Source organism: Gavialis gangeticus, unplaced genomic scaffold (genome assembly GCF_001723915.1).
Source record: "Gavialis gangeticus isolate Ggan-Ray unplaced genomic scaffold, GavGan_comp1, whole genome shotgun sequence".
Lineage (NCBI taxonomy): Eukaryota > Metazoa > Chordata > Crocodylia > Gavialidae > Gavialis > Gavialis gangeticus.
Window position 1 is genome coordinate 79,617,138 of NW_017729033.1, and position 6,022 is coordinate 79,623,159.

General features: G+C 40.4%; 1 protein-coding gene across 2 annotated transcripts in view; it reads right to left on the minus strand.

The window, feature by feature from the left end:
• Positions 1-6,022, minus strand: part of MTUS1 (microtubule associated tumor suppressor 1) — a 212,743-nt gene that overhangs the window by 173,120 nt on the left and 33,601 nt on the right. Inside the window, exon 1 of one of the 2 annotated variants that reach the window (XM_019526123.1) lies at positions 5,231-5,730. The exons of the other annotated variant lie outside the window; for it this stretch is intronic. The gene's annotated coding sequence lies outside the window, so the exon portion shown is untranslated. Of the gene's footprint in view, positions 1-5,230; positions 5,731-6,022 lie in introns of those variants that run through there. 2 annotated transcript variants of the gene reach the window in all.

Consider the following 6,022-nt stretch of genomic DNA (forward strand, 5'->3'; position numbering starts at 1 on the left):
CAAGACCAGCCCCCTCTCACCCATCCCACAAGCTGCTCCCAGTGCCAGTGCTGGGAGCCAAGCAAATAAGTCCAGGTAAGGGAAGGGACAGATAGGATGGTTTGCTGGAGGGGGGGGGCAGTGTTCATCTGCACTGGGGTGGGCTAAAGATAGCCCCTGGTCCCTGGGCATGGGGGAAAGTGTCCCCCATACCCAAACCCATAAACCCCTGTATCCATCAAAGCCTCTTAGACCCCAGTAGCACCCACATGGGCCTTGCTTGCCCCCCCTCCCAACTTACCTTAGATCAGGCTGCCATTTTTAAACTTGATCTAACCTTCCCAAATGTCTGTAAGCAACCAAGATACAGCACCTGCTTGGATGTTGTAATGATGGGCAGGCCTGCTAAACAGGTTAAACACTGTTCTCTTTTGGCATATAAAAGGAACAGAGGCCTCAGTATTCGTTTATTTTACGTTTATTTATATGTACTGGTATATTTGTGCAATATACTGCAAAGAAATCAACTTTTTCCAAAAGTTTGAAAGTAAAAATACACCGTTAGTAAGTTTATTACTAGAATACCACATCAAAATAGATTAGATCCACTGTGTAGGGTAAACTGATTGATCAAGTGTTCATATTGATCAGATGTTGCTCAATAATAGTCACTATAGCCTCAATCCTTAAAACAATAACTAAGTTTTCTTCAAAAAAACCCAAGATGTTTAGAAAGTTCTCATAATGATGTACTAGTGCCAACACAACCTTGAGATCCATGTATAATTCATTTTTATAAATACTAGCCTTAGAAGGCATTCTGATGCTGCAAAACAAACAATGCAGCTGCATGCTCTGAGGCTGCAATTGAAAAAGACAGCTTGTATGAGACCTGAAAATGATAAACTAAAGCATTAGTACCTTCACCTGCATCCAGGTTCTCATGGACCAATGCAAGCCTGTTATTAGAGTTACTATCAAGGGAAGTTTCCACTGGAATATATTAAGGATTAAACAGAAATATTTCAAGTTGCATCTTTTTTAAAAACAAAAATGAGTAGAATTTGACTGAAATGTCTCTCGACTCTGCTGTTATGCAGAGAACAATTATTAAAATGTGATATATGTAGAATGACACAAAGTAAAAAAGGTGCACATGATTAAGAGTACCACTAGCAGCAGCTACCCAACACTAAAGAGGGCACTAACCCCCCAACAAGACCCTAAACTGACATGCTTACTTTGTGCCATGCCCAGAAAGTCCATAAACTCAAGATTATATGGGACTAGGAATAGTGTTCTTCAGCAGGGACTCCAGCACCCTTCCAAATTGACACAGAGCTGCCAACTGTCACATCTCGCATAACATATGAGGATTTGGCAGCCCTATCGTGTATTCCCACATCACTGCTAGGTGTCAGAGTTCATTTAGCTGCAAGCATTTGTCTGCTGCTGCATCTCTTGGCTCCTAGAAGCTAGTGGTATACCTCTTTTCCTGTTGGATCAGAATTGGAAATGAACAACTAAGGAGCAGCAGGAGCTAGAGGAGGAAGCTGTAACTTCAGCAAGAGATGAAGATCTACTACTGGCACAGGTCCTCAGCATTCTTGCAGCCACATGGCACAAGGATTCCTCCTCCCACATCCAAGAACTCATCCCAATGACATTCACAGCCTGTGCTCCCCTGAGGTTCCAACACCAGTAGAATCTTTTCTTAGCCATCTGTTTCAGTATTTTCCAGCATCCCGCTCTTAAGCACCTACCCAGGCAACACTGTTCTATTATATTTTCCTGCGTTCTACTTGTATAACTGTTTGGGACAGGATGCGTCACTGACACACTAAATTTGTGGTTATTTGTTAGTTAGCTTGTTGAATAAACTTGCACGGTGCTATATTGCTGGACAAAACCTTATTGAAGCACAATGGCCTAACTGCTGCCCTTAATTCAAGAGAATGGAGAGAAACAGTAAAAATGAAGAGCTGCCACCCCAACATAAGGTACAATGCATTTATTTAGTAAGGACCTTGCTTAAAAAGTTACTTACAACTGCAAACAAAGAAACTACCTCCTCTTCCTATTGTGCTCACAGAAATAAAAACTGATGAAACCTTATTTTATTTCATGTAAAATGATGGTCTTGTAGACCATTTCTTTTAAGAGAAACAAATCATAATACTTTCAAACTAACTAGTGAGTTAGAAAAGCTCTAGTTTGTTACCAAGGCTCACAAGTTATGTTGCCACAAATCCAACTAAGTCTTCACCAGTAACTTTGACACCTGAACGAGGGGAACAAGCTTAAAGAACCACATTTTAAAGTTATACCTTAAAACAGTCAATGCACATCAGAAGGCTGATCTTATAAATTGCTAAAGCTGTACCAACTGAGCTGTACCCTTCCATAAAATCATAGAAAGTTATAGTTGGAGGGGACCCCAGGAGGTCATCTAATCCAACTTTCTGCTCAAAGCAACCCCAGTTACATCATTCCACTCAAGACTGTCTAGCTATGTCTCAAAAACTTCCAAGGACAGAGATTTCACAACCTCTCTGGATAACCTGTTCCACTATATTACTACCATCCTAGTGAGAAAGTTCTTCCTAATACCTAATCTAAACTTCCCTTGCTGCAACTTGAGATGATTGATCCTCATCTTGTCATCTGCCACCACTGAGGACTGTCTAGCTCCATCCTCTTTGGAGCCACCCTTCAGGTAGTTGAAGGCTGTTATTAAATCCCCCATCACTTTTCTCTTCTCTGGACTAAATAAGCCCAGTTCCCTCAGCCTCTCCTCAGAAGTCATGTGCCCCAGCCCTCTTACCATTTTCACTGCCCTCTGCTTGACACTCCAATCTGTCCATGTCCATTCTGTACTGGGGGGCCTAAAACGTGACACTGTACCCAAGATGTAGCCTTACCAGGGTCAAACAGAAGAGAATAATCACTTCCCTCAATCTGCTGGCAACACTCCTACTAATGCAGTCCAATATGCCATTAGCCTTCTTTGCCACAAGGGTTCATATTCATCTCATTACCCCCTGTAATCCCCAGGTCCTTTTCTGCCTAGCCACTTAATCTCTAGTCCCTAGCCTGTACCAGTGCATGGGATTATTCCATCCTAAATGCAGGACTTCACACTTGTCCTTATTGAATTTCATGAGATTTGTTTTCGTCCAATCCTCCAATACGTTGAGGTCTCTCTGAATCCTAACCCTACCCTCCAGCATATCTACTACTTCACCCAGCTTGGCATCATCTGCAAACTTGCTGAGGATGCTCCCCATCCAATTTTCCAGGTTGTTGATGAAGATATTGAACAAAGATGACCACAGGATCAACCCCCTGAGGCACTCCACTTGATACCAGCTGCTGACTAAACATCAAGCCATTGATTACTACCATCTAAAACCAACTATCCAGTTTTCTATGCACCTTATAGTCCATTCATCCAACCCATACTTCCTTAGCTTGCTTGAAAGAAAGAATCTTGTGGGAGGTTGGATCAAAAACCTTGCTAAATCAAGGTATATCACATCCAATATGCTCTCTGCATCCATACAGCCAGTCATCTTGTCATAGAAGGCCATCTAAGCACTATTACACAATCTACTATGGTTAATTACCCTTGACATTGAAAAGGTGAGAGAATCTGATCCTTTTCTAGTCTCTCGTGGAGAAAAGAAATATTACTGGATGCTGCCCAAATAAATCACACCCCAAAACTTTTACACCAAGGCCAGATAAAGAAGTCTGATTTCCAGTCGCATGACACTGGTCTTCTTGTTAACCCTCCACCTGAGATCAGTGGACCCCACTTCTTACAGAAGCGCAGGAAACAGCATGAAATCACTTTGCTCCCACTTTCTTTTTTAAGAAGTGTCTGTTCCCCACACCCCACCATAAAAAGGCTAATAATGCAGAACATGGAGGGCTTAATTGCCTTGCTGCTGGGGTAACTGTTTCTATAGGCTTTTCCCTTGGCATTTCTCTGCCATCTTCTTAAGGTAGCATTGGCAGAGCACCCAGAGCAACAAGCCTTGGAGTTTACACTATTCAAACCCATGGGGCAGTTGATATCTTTTAGGTACTGTTTCAGATTATCTGGGTTTTCAGACATTTTACCTGTGACCTAATCTAACACTTTACCCTATTTAGATAAGAAAAAAAAATCACTTTAAAATAAAAGCTGAGATTTTAAGAGTCACTTCAAGAGCTAGGGATTTTTTTTAAATTAATGCCTGTACTTTAATCTAGTTCTGGTAGGCACTATGAACTCTAGCAGCAAGTGACAAGTACACACCCTCAATTAGATGGTATCACTGATTCTTGTAACTTTTTCCAATCATTTTTCTTGGCATTTCCAGACTTATCCAAAGTGCATTTCAGTCAGTGAGCTAGCATTCCCAACATCTTGACCAAATACTAGATCAGTAGCAAAACATGCTAGGGTTAAAGACTTCTGCAGTTTTATTCATTGCAGCTCCTTTACACCAAAACTTGAAACACTCTTTTCACTAGGAAAAGTCTTTTGTGCTAGGCACTGTACAAACTCTTAAGAGTGGATCCTAACCCATGACTGCAACATATACTAAGAGCATTACATACTTTCCTTGGGACTGAGTATTTTAATTCAGTGTGAGCAGGGTCTCAGAAATATTGAGATGGACCACATTTAAACTGGAGATCATACTCCATTTAAAAAACAAAACAAAAACCAACACCCTGTAGTTTAGCAGTTCTTCCCAAGACTTAGAAGAGGGTATATTTTATTAGTTTGTGCCAAAAAGCTCAACTTTCCAGGATAGTAGGTATCAGCAGTATGTGGCTAGCTGCTTCTAGTTACTTTAGTATTATTGTCCCTAGTACAGCATAGTTTTATGAACTTGCTTAAAATTAACAGTCAAAATTTTAACTGTTCATCTTGAAGTTTTTCAGTATTTTAAATTCATTGTAGCATTAAATGACAATGCTAGAGAGAAGTTGGTGACTTGCTTTTCTTGTGAAAGCTATAGCAATGAATATGGTTGTTTTCATTTGTTCATGATGCATTTACTCTGTGCTATATTCAGGCAGGCAGTGTAATCTTATTCCCTGCTAAATTAAGCAGCAATAGTTATTATTACTTCGGTTTTCTAATCCAATCTGCCTGAAGTTCTACATTTAAGTTTGGAAACTTCCTCATAACTTCCATAATACAACATGACTCCCAGACAAAAAGAAATAGGGAAAAAGCCCACAAGTTACTTACCACAGGCATCAGAATGCAAGACTTAAAAGAAAAAACTGTGCTCAGGTTAGGTTATTTGCCAAAAGCTCTAGGCTGATGTGTGCTACTGAGTAGAACCCATCACTAGGAACAGGAAAAATCCAAATGCCAAACTGCACAGAGAGCCCTCTCATGAGACTTCTGTTTTCAAAGATCAACTCAGCCGTGCAGCAGTAACAGAGCTTAGCTTAGTGACTTTTTTTTTTTTTTTAAACTAAAGAATTTTCCTTGGACTGTCTGCCAAAAGTGCATCATCAGCTAGCTGCTTGCCAACAATGCATTGCAGTGTAGGGTTTTTGCCAAGTACTTCACAACTTAAGAAAGAATATTTGCACGCAGATGTCTTCCACAGTACTTAAAGCTCCTAAGCTTATTTACAGCAGAAGCAGAGAGTCAGCAAAGTCAGCAATTGGTTAGTCTAGCAGTGTCCAATGCAAGAGGAGGGACTTGCCAAACTAAATTAGCATTTGTCTGTTGCCTAGTGACTGCATGTGAACTTGATCAGCCATTATATAAGAAAACCAGGAAATCCAGTGACAAATAAAAATACTTCTATAGCCTTAAACGTATAGAACTATCATGATTATTTGTCAGACTTCAGCAGAAAGAGGCATAAAGAGACTTAAAAGAAAGTTAAGCACTTATTTCCTAAGGAAAACTTTCAAAGATTGAAGGTAAATTGGAAAAAAGGAGGAGTCAAGCTAATATTTTCATACAGCTACTAGACTAATGCATACAAGAGAAGGCTGAGGGGGGACCTGGTGACTGTCTATA